Raw genomic sequence first — 16095 nt, 5'->3', positions numbered from 1 at the left:
ATGGGCTTAGTGATTAAGAACACATGCTGTGGGCTAGAGAGCTGGTTCAGAGGTTAAGAATATTCCCTGTTCTTTCAAGGGTCCTGAGTTCAATTCCCAGCAACCACATGGTGGCTTATAATCATCTATAGTAAGATCTGGTGTGCAGGCAGAGTGTTTTATAAATAATAAATAAATCTTTTTTTAAAAAAATGCTGCTCTTTCAGAAGACCTGAGTTAGAAGAATCTGGTTATACCGTGAGGTTTCTGGAGCTCCAAAAGAGAGAAATGTGATCCATAAGGCTCTCCCTAGCCTACCACAGCTGGGGAAGTTTCTAGTCAAGTAGGAAACTTGACTAGTAGGTTCTCCTGGTCAAAGACGAAAACATTTCAGCATCAGTAAGTATGAACTGAGTGATTTTAAAATATAAAATACATCACATACACCAAGTGAAAATACTTTATTAAAACCTCATTTGTGACCTCATTTGTGATGGTCTTAAAAACCAACTCATTTTGAAATCTGAGAAGAAAAAAATCAGGTATTTTTTCTAGCCTTTTTGTATAAATTACATCTTACAGTGACAAAGAGCTTGTGGGTAAGTTTTCTTCAACGAAGTATTTTAATACCGAACACAGGAAAAACTGGCAGTCGCAATGTCACCATTCTACAGCCCTCCATTAATGAATCAGGGCAGGGGTCATCCTTCTGTAGCGGACGCTGCTCATAGAGAACGCAGCTGCGCCCTCTTGTGGACAGCTGTCTTGTCCATAAAACTGAACTGAAATCTGTAAGGTACCAGAACAACTCATTTGAAAGAAAACAGAAGGGACAGAGGAAATCCTCATACAATACTAAAACGACACATTCAGATAAGCCCAAATTATGAAGATGTTACGTAGCTGGGTTTTTTCTGAAACAAAAATATAGTTAGGAGAAAAATAGAATGAGGGCCAATAAAGAGGCAGAGGGCAATTTTAACACCACTGTGATATTTTATGGTATTAAGGAGGTATTAGATTTTGGCAGATGATACTGAGGTTATATTTTAAATTATGCTTCAGAGGTACACCCATAAATGTATAGATGAGAGAGCATTGTTTCCAGAGCTTCTCAGTAAGAGGAGTAGGGTGAAGGAAATACAATTATTGAGTTAGCAATTGTTGTGTGATAAGTCATTTGGGCTCATTGTATTCCTTCCTTTTAAACTATTTAACACTTGAAACTCCAAGTTTTAAAAATCTGTGCCTTGAAATATGGAGCCATTATTTAAACTATTATTAATCTGTCTACTTTTCTTGTAAAACTTTTCTTACCTACAGACCTCAACTCTGTTATAATGAGAGTCTAGTAATAACAAGTCTCTGGGAGCCTAACCATGCTAGAAAGACCTACTGTGCACAGGTCCATCAGTAAGGCATCTGACAACCCACAAATGTCGCTTATATTAATGTAATTAAATACATCTAGTAATTTCTTGATTTGAGGGTCATCATCCCCAACTTTCTTTGGAAACCATTTCACTCTTACACTTAAAAATATAATCAATAATAATAAATGAGATCAGTGTTTTCAACAAAATACAAGTCTCCTACCACTGACTCCACCTACCATGTTCTGTTCCTTCCCATGACCTCTGGCTGTAAAAAGCAAAGCAGAGAGAGGCCATTAAGACAGACTCAAACTCAGAAGGGCTTCAGAAATGGGGTATCTGCCAGACATTCCCAGCAGATGGGACTCCCACTTGCTGGAAAGTTGGAAATATAGTTGAAAATGGGGGTTTTGTCTAAGACCTTAGAAGCCAGCCCACAACCTGGGAATGGGATAAAGCCTGGAAGGCAGAGAGAGAAATATGCTAGGCAATGAAGTGAAAAGGCATCTCTCAGTAAGCTTGCTTGACTTTGGATCTATTGAGAAAGAGCCTAAATTTCCAGCTGTGTTTTAAAGCCCAGAAGTGGACTTTAAAATTCCTTTAGCTCCTAAATTTTTTTCTATCTTATGTTTTAGTTTAAAAAATGTATCACCCATAGGCCAGCAAGATGGCCCAGCAGGTACAGTTCTTGCTATGCAAGGCTGGATTTAATCTCAAGAACTCACATGTGTTTGTTTCAATGAGAAATGTCCTTCCACAGTCGCAGGCATTTGATCACTTGTTGGCACTGTTTAGGGAAGTTTTGGTGGCGCAGCCTAGCTAGAAGAAGTATGTCACTGGGAGTGAGTTTTGAGATTAAAAGACATGTGCCACTTCTAGTCCGCGCTGTCTGCTTTATGCTGACAGTTCAAGCAATGAGCTCTCAGCTTCCTGTTCCTGTGCCATGTCTGCTACCTGCTGCCATGCTGTCCCCACCATGATGGACTCTAACCCTTTAGCATCATGAGCCAAAATAAAATTCCTTCTGCAAGTTACCTTGTTATAGTGTTTTAAACACAGCGATGGGAAAGTAAGTAATTCACCGAGCAAAGATGGGAGAGAACTGCTCCACAAAGTTATCCTCTGATTTCCACATGCACACACCATACACACACACTTGTTAAATGGCAAAGAGGGAACATCTCCCTGTTGGTCAGAGAGTCTCTGAAGATGTGAGAGCATCCTTCCAGATGTTCTTACCTTTTTGGAGATGTACAGAAACCAACATAATCAGAAACTTCCTGGTGGAGGCAGAAGGTATGTGCCAGCAATAGAGTGTTGAGCTACTCTTGTGGCTGAATGTTAGTTTCCTTCTAAGACTGCCTTTTGGCATGGCTTCAGACTTAATATCCTTTTGGGATTAGAAAAGCAGCTGCCTTATAGGGATTTTGTTTGTTTGTTTGTTTGATTTGTTGTTTGGCTTTCTGAGACAAAGTCTGTAACTGTAACTCTAACCCAGGCTGGACTGTAATTCATTATGTAGTCCATGCTGACCTCAAACTCACAGCAGTTCTTCTGCTTCTGCTTCCCAAATGCTAGAGTTACAGATCTGAGCCATCATTCCTGGCTCTTGTCTGATGTCTTCATTCTTTAGGAGTCCTAGGCAGTGCCTCTTTGCTCAAGGGTTTCTTTCTAGTTGGAAACTCCAGGGTTGAGAAATGCCAACTAGAGATCCTGGAAAGAGTGTCTGACTGAAACCACCACCAAAAAGGGACACCTCAAGTTCTGGTTTGTGTTTTCTTCCCTTCTTTTAATGTATATATTATCTGTACCACTCAGATAATCACCTCATAACCCAATGCTCAAATCTGCATGTGTGTTTACAAACACACAGATAGCTGGAGGCCACGTGGTACTGACTCATGTTTGAACAGTGTTTTGACTTTCTTTCAGAAGCAGAGAATAATCAGTGACTAGTCACTTGAGGTCATACTTCACAGCACATAAATTCCATTTTTATACACAGCCACTAAAAGCAGTTTATCTGCCAAATGAGGTAAGCCAAATGGAAAAGTTATACTCTTCATTATTAAATATTTATTAACATATCAGTTTTCAGGTTGATATTAAGTAGATTTTCTCAGCAAAATAATGAATGGGTTAAAATAAATGTCATTATTCATAAGGAAAAATCTTAATAGCTTTTGGTGACTCAACTGATATTCCAGCAGGTGAAAGGTCAGTGTAATGCAAGATTCCCCCAAAGACATTTTCCCATGACTCAGTCCAAAGCACAGTTTTTGTTGAATTAAAACATATCCATACCAGGGCTGAGGAGATGGCTTAGTGGGTAAAGGACTACAGTTATGCACACAAATATCTGTCTGCCATGGTGGCCATATGTAATCTCAGCTTTGGGAGGTAGAGGCAGGGGATCCCAGGAGCAAGATGGACAGACTAGCAGAACTGGTCTGCTCTGCGTTCAAGTGAGAGACCTTGCCTATTCAGATTCAGAACTCAATAAGATGGAGAGTTATCGTGGAAGACATATGAGATCAACCCTTGAACTCCATATTCATATACACACATGAGCACACAATCACTTGAACCTTCATGCGTGCATGCACACATACAAACACACACATACACACACATGAGATTTATTTGTCTTGTGGGTTTGTTTGCCATTAACTTTACAATAATTTAATTTTTATAGTTGAAACAAACTATATACCCATTTTGATATTGTTGACTTTGTAAGTAGAGGTGCAATGAAAAGAATTTCACATTGGGAATATTCAAGAATCTGTCTTCCCAGTTTGAAAACACTGTTATCTCATGCAGGGGTTTCTCGTTTGCTATAGAATAATGACCACCATGGAATGAACTAAGGACAAATAGAATGGATATGCAAATGTAAGCAGATCTGCCCAGCTTTTGGGGGCTAGAGTGACAAGTAATGCTGTAAGATCTAAAGCTGGGTGTGCTTCTGTGGCACTTGGGAGATGGAAGCAGGAGAATTTGGAGTTCAAGGCTGGCCTCAGGTACAGAGGAAATTCACAGCTGGCCCAGGGTATATAGGAGCGCCTATTTAAAGTGATATTTGAAGACAATGCATAAGAAGAGAATTATTTATTTATAGGGAGATTAGAAATGTGCTTTCTTAGCGATTTTAAATATAGAAGATATTGCCATTAACTGTGATCACCATTATGTGCAATATATCTCTCGAAGGTATTCCTCTCATCTAACTAAAATGTGTCCTTTGACTAAAATCTCCCCAAACCCTGTACCCCCCTTTCTTGATCCCCTGATAACAACCATTCTTTCTGAGTTCAGCTTTTCTAGAGCTTGTCTTTCTGTGCCAGGTTTATTTCATTTAATGCATGTCCTTCAGGCTCACCCATGTTGTCACTAATGACAAGATTCTCTTCTTGTTTATATATGGAACAGTATTCATTGTGCATATTATATTCCAATGGACTTCCTTACTCACTTGTTGTACTCTCTGATGTACTGTCAAGGTGATTCCATACCTTGGCCATTGTGACTAATGTTGCCATGGAATTGAGAGTGCAGATACTTCTTCCACATAGTGGTTTTGGCTCCCCCTCCCCATGTATACACAGGAATGGGATAGCTGGATCATATTATATTTATTATTGTTGCTGTTGATTTTTTTGAGACTAGGTAGTCCTGGCTATCCTAGAATTCCCTTTGTAGACCAGGCTGGCCTCAAACTCACATAGATCCTCCTGCCTCTGCCTCCCAAGTGCTGGGATTAAAGGTATGTACCTCCATGCCTGGCTCTATTTTATTTTTAAATTTTGATTTTTAACTTTTTTGAGAAACATCGTAATCTTAAATGCAAGCAATACTTCCATAACTGCAATCTTGTTATATTTTATCATGATATACCTTATGAAACACCAAGGGCAAAATGTTTAAGTCCAATGTTTTCTGAAATCTTCCAGAAGGATGACTGCTTTCTCTCTTCCCAGGTAAACACACACTCTCTCCAGTCTCTCCAGTACCCCCCCACTCCCTCCCTCTTTTCTCCTCTTCCCTTACCCCTCTCTCTTCCATGATTTTCTCTTTCTTAGGCAATTGGGGGGAGGTGTTAGAAGAAGCAGAATATACAGCATCCTGATTAATTGTGATACAAATTTACATAATTGATATAGTTTGCCTTTATTTATATTGATATGTGACTTAGAGTCTCAAAATCATTATTAGCATACAAAAAGTATTTCTTAAAATTTTTAAATTGATATTAAGCTGTTATTGGCAACATAGATGTGACAGTCTTTTTGCTTATACTTCCGAAATAATGTATTTTGTTTTTTCGCTGTTCATAATTTGTCTTTAATTTCTCATACCTGCTTTGAGGGCATATATGTTTCTATGAAGCTGTGATTCATTAGAATATAAAAACCTCCTTTGTTCTGTACTTAGACATTTCATTAGTGGGAGGATGCAGTGGCCATAACACTATAAAATTGTCATTATTTTCCTCACTTGCTTACTCATGTATATGCGTGCACACACATGCACACTCGTGTGGATAAAGTCTACCCACCTCAGGTAACACCACAACCTCTGTCATCACTTTACCTACCTGGCAAATCTGAAGTATGCATACAATAAAAACCCAGTAAAATCCTTTTCTTAATGTTTATTTTAGGTGAGATTATGATAGTGCTTACTGGCATTGCTCTAATCATTTCATGTTAGTTATACTTTGCATATTTAGAGGAAGAAATAGTTCACTCACTGATTACACATGGTACTTAGGCAGTGAAAACAATGTGCAGGCACTTCTAGATAAATGTCCCAATACCTATTGTTGACAGGGAATATTATAGTCTTAAAAATTCTTATTTTATGTGTGTGTGAGAGAGAGACAGAGGGACAGAGACAGAGAGAGAGAGAAAGAGAAAGAGAAAGAGAGCCATCTTTCCAGTTTATAAATAACATTCTTGTATGTATCTTGTTATTGCTAATAACAACCCTTAGAGCCTATTTTTTTGGTGTGTGTGTGTGTGTGTGTGTGTGTGTGTGTGTGTGTGTGTGTTTGAGACAAGGTCTCATTATATAACCCAGCCTGGAATTCAGAATCCTCAAGCCTGGGGTTATAAGTGTTTGCTACCACACCTGAAACTATAGGATTTAAAGACTCTACTTTGTTTAAGAAAACTAGAGTCAAGCCAAGCTCAGTGACACACACCTGTCATCCCAGCATTGGGGTAGGCAGAGGCAGGCAGATCACTGTGAGTTCGAGGCAAGCCTGGTCTACTAAGTGAGTCCAGGACAGCCAAAGCTACACAAAGAAACCCTGTCTGGAAAAACCAAATATCAAAACAAAAACAAAAACAAACAAACCAACACCCCCCAAACAAAAGAAAACTTGGGGAGAAGAGGCCTTTTTATTCTTTTTGTTTGTTTTCCTAATTTGGCAACTTTTGTTTTATTTTATGTGTATGGGTGTTTTGTCTGCGAATTTGTCTGTGCACCATGTGTGTGCCTGGTGCCTGAAGAAACCAGAAAATGGCATCAAATCCCCTAAAACTGAAGTTACAGATAGTTGTGAGCCACCATGTGGATGCTGGGAATTGAACCCAGGTCCTCTGGAAGCAGCCAGTGTTCTTGACGGCTGAGCCATCTCTCCAGTCTCATGATTTGGATCGTTTGTTGAAAGAGTCTCCCTCAATTGCCCAGGTTGACCTCAAGATCCCATACTCAAGAGGCCTTCCTACCTCAACTTCCTGTGCTTGTGTGATTGCAAGCACGCTTTGCTGTGCCTGGGCTCTTTATCTTTTTTTTTTTTTTTTTTTTTTATTAGATGAGAATGTGAAGAAGCCAAATGTCGTACACTTTCTACAGGACTTGAATATGGCTGAAAAAAAAAAAGTAAGTTCAGGGACTCTGCATAACTGAAAAGCAGGAGCCACAAGGTCACAGTAAACTCCATATGAACTAATGGACTGTACCCTTAATAGCCTTTGTTGCGGCTGGGATCAGCCCAGGGGAAGTCAGCTCCATACTGACCAGTGCCCTTCACTGTGACAGCCCCAGAAACAGAGGCTCACTTTTTTTTTTCAATATATATTTTATTTTATGGGTATGGATGGTGTGTCTCCATGTACAGCTGTATACATATATGCAGTTCTCGAAGATACCAGCAGAGGGCATCAGGTACCCTGGAGTTACTGATGGCCACCTTGTGAACGCTGGAAATGAAACCTGGGTACTTCGGCAGAGCAGGCAGTGCTCTTAGCACTGAACCATCTCTCTAGCTACCCCCACCCCATCTCTGCTCATTTTTGATTGACCTCCTTACTCACAGGCTCTACTCTGAGAAGCAACACACTAATGATGCATCTTGGTCTATTCCAGTCATGGATAAAGGTGGTGGCACACGCCTTTAATCCCAGCACTTGGGAGGTAGAAGCAGGCAGATCTCTGAGTTTCAGGCCAGCCTAGTCGACAGAGTTTTGGTACAGCTAGGATTGTTGCCCAGAGAAACCCTGTCTTGAAAAACAAAACAAAAAGTAGTGGTATCAAAACATAAATTCTCATGGCCATTGAACATTCTCTAATTTTTAAAAAAATCTTAAACAGTATGTCCTGACCATGATCCAATCATGATCCAAGTACATACCAGCATGCTTCTCTATGTAAGCTTGAATCTTACCACATATGACTGAACGCATTGTCCCTGCAACTGGCTAACTCTTATAGTTTTCATTCACTGAACTTTTTCCAAGGCGTTAGGCCATCAGCTCATTAATCTATTCATTCAATAATTTTTTTTACTTAGTGTTATACTTAGTGTTTTAAACAATGACCTTGAACTGTGCTTAGAATGAGTTTATGAGCAAGTCTCAAGGAGTCTCAACGTCTCATAAGACAAACACATGGACAGATAAGTGCACATAAAAGCTGTGATGGGTGCATGAATGGAGCCTCTGTTTGGTTTGTTTTTGTCATTTTGTTTCAAAGAAAGTTTCTGCTATAGAATCCAGGCTGGCCTGGGACTCCTGATTCTCACACTTCCATCTCCCAAGTGCTGGAATTACCATAAAGCTTAGCTTCACCTCTCTCTCTCTCTCTCTCTCTCTCTCTCTCTCTCTCTTTCTGTCTCCGTCTCTGTCTCTCTCTCCGTGTGTGTGTGTGTGTGTGTGTGTGTGTGTCTGAGTGTGTGTGCGCGCGCGCGTGCGCGTGTTCCTCAAGATTGAGCCTAGAGCCTCAGAGTCTCAAGTATGGAAGCAAGTGTGCTATCACTGACTTTTCTTTTCAGCTCTCTTCCTACTTTTTATTTTGAGACAGCTCTCACTAGGTTTTCCAGGCTGGCCCTGTAGTCATTCTGTAGGTAGACTGACCTTGGAACTGTGATCCTCCTGCCTCAGTTCTCCCATGTATCTAGGACCTAATCTTGTTTTATAAGGTTTAGATAGAGAACAGTTCTTACTTATCTACTTTTTAAATCCATCATCCTTGTATCTACCACATATTATTCTGTTATTTATGGGGAATAGACATTGTCCTTATTCTTCTGATAGAGAGTTAAATGACACATTGCAATGCCTTCAAGAATACAAAGCTCGTATTCTTGAAGCCAGGGAGGTACCTACAATGAGCAGGAAACACCAGAGTCATAGATCAATACTGTGGCTGCACAAGGAGTGATTCACAGTAGAAAAAGCAATATAGAGCTATGGAAGATCTAGAAGGAACTAGGGCAGCGTTTCTCAACCTGTGAGTTGCCACTCCATTGGCAACTCTCTGTCTCCAAAAATATTTACATCACTGTACATAACAGTAGCAAAATTACAATTATGAAGTAGCAACAAAAATAAATTAGGGTTGGGATCACCGCAACACGAGAAACTGCATTAAAGGGTCCCAGCATCAGGAAGGTTGAGAAGCACTGATCTAGAGAGATAAGGTCCTTTTTCATCAGCCTGATAAGAAGAAAGGACACTCAAGGACTGAGCACAAACCACACTCCCTAGTCTCTGAATGTTCAGTGTGTTCAGTCATATCATTTCCCATCTTGAATGTGCTTTTGGGCAGAATTGGAGATAAGAGCTATCAGAGGAGTGTTTGTCAAAATCCAACTTGTCTGTGCACTTAGCTGATATGAAGCTCTGGCTCAGCTTTAAACTCAATCCTCAGTGCTGATTTTCAGAGCCCTTGTTATCCTGCCTCCATCTTGGATAGACTATTCAACTCCTCCCTCCCCTTTGCTCAGCTTCCCCATAATACCAAAGGCTGTTTAGCAAAGTCACTGTGCTCATTCACCTCCTCCTAAGACCAGGCTTGCTTGCCTTTCTTTCTTAAAAACAAAACAAAACAAAACAAAACAAAACAAAAACCCAAACAGTTCTATGCAAATTCTTCCTCTCTAGACACTGACCTCTGTAGCCCATTAGCTTCTGCTTTTTTTTTATTCATCTAAGGGCTTCCGTAGATTTTGAATGTGTGCTGAGTGGGGACCCCACAAATCGCTCAGATGAGAACACTTTACTAAGGTCACACATTGTGTACCCTGAAGGTATGATGACACTGTGAAAGCTGACAGGCCCCATACCTAAATACCCTACCGTGCAGGCACCTCACCCGCACTGGTCATAACTAAAGTTGCAGGAAGTGTTTCTACTCAAGATTCATGATCTCCATCACAGCCCAATTGTCTGGCTCCCAAACTCACACTGTTAGAATGCAGTTTGTGGTTCTGCTTTCCAGCTGTGCTGTTGATGTTTTCAACATTTATCAACCACACACTCTGAAACCTGCACAGAGGGGTCAGAAAGCCCAGGCATCTTTCTGAAAGAAAAGAATGTTCTTTCTTTTCTTCATTTTCTTCTCTCCCACACTCATCAGTGAAATTAGCAAACAAACCTCAAACCTCTAGCTTATGGTAATAAAATGTGTTCTGTGTCCATATCACAGTCCATTGAAGGTCATGGAGTTAGAACAAGAGAGCAAGCTTCATGCAGGCATTAAAAGCTCCCATAGTCTGACTGGAAAATGACAGCAATCAGTAGGGGATTTGAGAGAGGCAAAGAAAATATTAAGAATATTTTAGAAGCCGGGTTCTATCCATATTCCAAAATTCAACCACAGGACACCACCTAACTGCAAGAGAATCTGGCAAAAGGAATTTAGCCTTTTTTTTTTTTTTTTCCAGTGAGACCATTTGGAAAACAAACTCTCTATATCCATTGGCTCTTTTCTCCTACAACCCCATGAACACACATTTTGACACTTCCTGTGACGCCAACAATGTAAACTCAATTGCATCTACAACAAGCATATATATCCTGTGTCACTTTCCATTTTGTAAAAAGTGCAGCTTATCTATGTCTTAATTCTCCAGTGAGAGTTTATGGCTGGGGGTGAGGAGGGACAGTGTGAAAGGTGGCAGGCAAAAAGACAGTTATCCGAGGGACAGGAAATCAGTAAATAACTCTGAACTTTTGGAAAGCTGATTAAGCATATATCTATATTCAAAATAATCAGTGCAGGGATTGGAATTGGAATGCATCTATCAGTAGCCTGAATGACATCGGGAGCAGTTAATTTACCACCTCCCATTCCACTCCCGTAGGAGGGGTCCAAACCAAGGCCTTGAACATGCTAGACACTTGCTGTCCCACTCAGCTACACCCACAACCTCCCCCCATCCTCTTATTTATTTATTTTGAGACAGAGTCTTGCTGTGTAGTCTAGGTCCTCCTTGAACTCCTGTCGATCCTCCTATCCTCCTGCATTAGCATTGGGATTAAAAGCATGTGCCCTTAAACCGCGCATATATAGTTGGAGAACTCCACCAGGGGGCGCTGTTTAAAAGCGTCACAAAGCTCAGGTTGCAGTGAGGCTTTCTGATGAACTGTCAAGCCCCTTCCTGCCTTTTTGAGAATGACGTGGAAAATGTGTTGGTAAAATAATTCAGCCTAAAGTTTTCTTAAAAGAGAGTAGTATTTCATTTTGAACAAATCATTTAAAATGAAAAACCTGCCCTGAAATGACAGGCTGTCGCCCAAAGTGCAGAATCAGCAGCAGGAACTCAGAAGGCTGTAAATTTCCCTTTCTCAAAGTGGATTTTCAAGCCAATACACAGTCTACTCTCCGTTTTTTCTAAGCTCTATTTTAAGACACATATTTTGTAATCTTCTAAGTTATATGGATTCTGTCAACTCCAAATGAGTCCAAACTACCCAATTAAAATACTCCCTGTAACTAAAATGTAATTATAATAAAAGCTTCAAACCCAGAATTTAGTAAGCGCTGCCTCATTTGCCATCATAAGGCAAACCCACAACTACTGATGAGACAGAACAGGCACACACCCTCTCCCATCTATGCATCCATTCCTACAGGTGTCCTGTGTGCCAGATGTTGGCTCATAAAGTAAAAAGGGAAGTTGAACTGGGAGATGGCTCAGTGGATAAACACACTTGCCATTCAAGCCTTGGGGCCAGAGTTTGGGTCTTCAGAACCCAAGGAAAAAAGCCAGGCAGGTGTGCTGCCTGTGGGCAATCCTGACAGTCAGCAGTCAGAGACAGCACATCCCCATAGCAAGCTGTCTAGCTGAGCCTAGTCAGCTCACACACACACAGTGCAGGTATGCAGATGTGCGGGGGAGTTCACCTGGCAGCAGGTAGAGAAAGTTGAGGAACTGGAGAATGGACCCCGACTCCATCCTTACTTCCTTTCTCCAACCCTTGGCTTGCTCCATAGAGACCAGGGATGGCACTCCTGCCATTTCTATTCTCACCATCACACAGGCAAATTCGATAGTAACATTGGTTTGTTTCCAGCAACAAAGGAGGTCAACATGAGCGCATCTGCTCCTACTACCCCCCCCCCCCGGGATTCTTCACATACTTAAATGGAGCCCCTACCCTACATTCAATATCACTCAGCCTTTCTAATCATATCAACAACTGTTAACTGAGAAATCAAAACATTGTATTCTGGCAAGTACCTTGGATAGCCTATTGGAAATGCTTTTCATTTTTGTTCTATATATTTCTTACCCACGGAAACTTAAGTCCAAAAACAGTTGCATAATTCTCTGTTTTTTGTCTGCATGGAGAGCTAGAGTGAGGGGTTCAGAGTTAGGGAATTAGGGTTGGCTAGGCTGATGGGTAAGTTTTCCCACCACTGTCCATGTTGAAATAACAGGGACTAAATTAGGCCTTCCTTCTTAAAAGACTAGAACACAGGCCAAATACACAGAGCAACAGCATAAAGATATCGGAAAATAGACAGTGTGGGTTCATGACACATGATAGGAGTGACAGAAAGAAGGCAAATGCACAGTTATCACAATTCTGCACTACAGGAAGTTTCTAGATTGCTCTGCAGGAAGAGAACTTATGAATCAAGCAAGACAGAGTACATTTAAGAGACTGTGACTGGGGTTTGAGGAGACAATGACAGCTAGAGTCCATTTCAGATAGGAAAGGCTACAAGAACTCAAGTCATCAACTGAAAAATGACCAGAGCTCATATGAGCAGAAACTTCCTGAAGCCAAAGAGTCCAAGACATCAGTGACAAGCCCATACCAGGCATGTGAAAGAGTAAGAAAATGACACCTATACCCCGAAACCAATCAAGAGAAGGAAAGTAAAATGATAGATAATGGAATTAGCAAAAAAATATTTTAAAGCCTTAAGACTAAAGTTTAAATACTACTAATATGACTCCTTTTCTTTCCCGTTTCTCAGAAAAAAGCAATGTTAGCTCATGCAAATGAAAAATAGAATGTTTAGCTTTTAAAACAAAAGGCAAACCTATGAACTAAAAATACTGCTAGAATCAAATATAAAATAACAATGAATGTTATTCATTGAATACAACGTCATCCAGCTCTAGGAGTCTGCTATTATACCAGAAGTTCTGGAATTATCAGAATGTTGTCTTACTTCTACTTAAATAAATTAATTCAAATATTATTCACAATGTTGTAAATATTGTATTACCATTGTTATGTCAAGTAAGCGACGTCAATACCCCTGATGTAAACATGTTACAGGCAGCAATTATGTCTATTGTGTAGTTCCTCCTTATGGAAATATGTGTTTTTGGACATAAGGAGGGAGGCTGGAGGAATTCATATGAAAATTATAACTCTGGGGAAAGTTACACATCAGGAGGATGGAGGTTACGGAAGCAGGAAATAGTTGCTGAGGAAAAGGAGAGTCATTGGGAGAGCTGCCTGCAAATTGTGTAGGCCCTGGAGTGATGCAGTCTTTTTGAGCAGTCCACCTGCTGAGCTGAGATATCTGGTGATTCAGCTCCCAGAGTCAACTGCTTTCCTCTATGTAACCCAAATAAACTCATTGTTTGACCAAGCTGGAGTTAAATGGTGCCCTGGTTAGTGTGGTGTTTTGTCAACTTGATACAAGCTAGAGGTATCTGGAAAGAGTCTAAGTTAAGAAAGTCCCCTTATTAGATTCCTTGCAGGCAACTCTGACCAGAAACTTTTTGTTTGCTTGTTTGACTGATTAATGATTGACATGGGAGGGCCCAGCTAACTGTGGGTGGTACTGAGTTATGCAAGAAGTTAGGTTGAGCAAGCCATGAAACACAAGCTAGTAGGCAGTATTCCTCCATTTCTTCTGCTTCAGTTCTGACCCCCAGGTTTTGCCTTGAGGTCCTGACTTCCTTAGAAATGTGAGCCAAATGAATTCTTTCTTCCCTAAGTTGCTTTTGGTCATGGTGTTTTATTACAGTAATAGAAACCTAGCTAACACAGAAACTGGTACCAGAAGTGAGGTGTTTCTGTAACAGATCTGACCATGTTTTGGGGAGGATTGTGGAAGGACCTGGGAATTGAGGGCTGGGAAAGCTATTCAGTGTTCAGAGCTTACTGGACTGTGGTGAGAATTTGAAAGACAGTGTTGAAGGCCGGCCTGTGAGGTTTCACATGGAATTTTGAAAATCCCTTAAAAAGGGGCATTTAGATGAAATTTTTAATTAACACTCCATAGTTCTGGTCATCTGGGGTTGAAGAATCAACTGTGATTAAAAAGAGACCAGAACTGCTAAAGTGAAACCTTTACTGGGACAATTAACACTGGTTAGCTGGAGCCAAGAAATGAGCTATGACAAAGAAGAGACTAGCATCATTGAGGTGAAATCATCTAGGCTGTATCTCATGCTGACAGCTGAACTCAGTACTGTGTAAGAATCACCCAGAAGCCAGGCAGTGGTGGCACACGCCTTTAATTTCAGCACTCAGGAGGCAGAGGCAGGTGGATTTCTGAGAACAAGGTCAGCCTTGTCTACAGAGTGAGTTCCAGGACAGCCAGAGCTACACAAAGAAACCCTGTCTCGAAAAATAAAACAAAAGAATCACCCAGGTGGTACTGTTTTTGAAGGTATGAATGGAATCATTGAGAGTAGCTGAGGCTTGTCACTGAATGGCAGGGCTGTAGTCCCTGAAGAGAGGTAAGGAGAAGCCACTGGTGAAGGTGCATCCTCAGCTGCAGTGAATGCCAATACTGTGGGACAACCACCAAGGATAGAAGCAGCTGTGAAGTGAAACTGGCCTGAGTCTGGGAGACAAGCTGTGTGTGCTGATTTTCTCAGTAAACAAAGTTGTAAGGTAGGTTTATGAGGCAAACGGGGCATCATCTAAAGCAGCGGCTCCCAGCCTTCCTAGTGCTGCCACCATTTAATACAGTTCTGCATATGTGGTGACCCCAACCATAAAATTATTTTTGTTGCTATGTCATAACTGTAATTTTGCTACTGTTATGCATCGTAATGTAAATATCTGTGTTTTCCAATGGTCTCAGCAGACTCCTGTGAAAGGGTCCTTGGATGGTGGCCCACAGGGTAAGAACCGCTGCAATAAGACAAGGCAACTCAATAGGAGAAAAAGTCTCAAGAGCAGGCAAAAGAGTCAGGGAAACACCTGCTCCACTGTTGGAGGGCCCAGAAACATAGCCATAACACATAGGCAGAGTACACACGTCCAGAATAAGTGTCGTCTGTGAACAAGTCTAGAGAATCAAGTCACACAGATGAGGTGCCCCTAAAACGCTGTCAGAAATCTCTTCTGTGGTCCCAGGAGTTGCATTTTTGCCTCTAAGTTTCTTGGATAATAAATCCGGGAAGAGGAAAGCAACAATGTTGGATCATAGATTGATTGTGTAACTAGGAAGATGATGGGACCATGAACTGAAACAGAGATCAGCAAGAAGTGTCTGCAAGCCTGTAAAATACTGTGTACTTCCTAGCAGCCCAGGGGGCTGGTGCTTAAGGGAGAAAAATAACAAAGATTCCAGAAGCAGGAAAAAGAGGAAATTTCCCAGGAATACTGACAGCCACACAGTAGAATGTCTAGGCAAACAGAACAGCATCTTTCTTGGAAGGAATGAATCAAGGTGCTGGTCGGAAGGAGACTCAGAGCATCTTTACCAGTGTCTTTGGTTAGAGACCTTAAACCAATAAACAAAGTTGACATAAATCACATGTGGTTTGGTGAAAGATGACAGCAGCACAGCAGGGAAGATTCTGGAAAATACACAGTCCTGATTCTCTGACGCCTTGTCCCCACTTTTCTGCTACCATGCAAAGAACTGTTGGAAATCCTACATGGTGAGAAATTCATAACCTGTAAAGACTGTCTAAATAAACAGTGTGTCAGAGATCAAAGCCATGGAAATCCACATAGAAGCTAGGGATTATCTCCTCTGTGTCCTCCGACTCCGCATCTGCCCATACTGCTCCAGCAACACACAA

Source organism: Psammomys obesus, unplaced genomic scaffold (genome assembly GCF_907164565.1).
Source record: "Psammomys obesus unplaced genomic scaffold, mPsaObe1.curated_primary_1811, whole genome shotgun sequence".
In the NCBI taxonomy this organism is placed as follows: Eukaryota; Metazoa; Chordata; class Mammalia; order Rodentia; family Muridae; genus Psammomys; species Psammomys obesus.
This window is presented reverse-complemented; position numbering follows the sequence as displayed.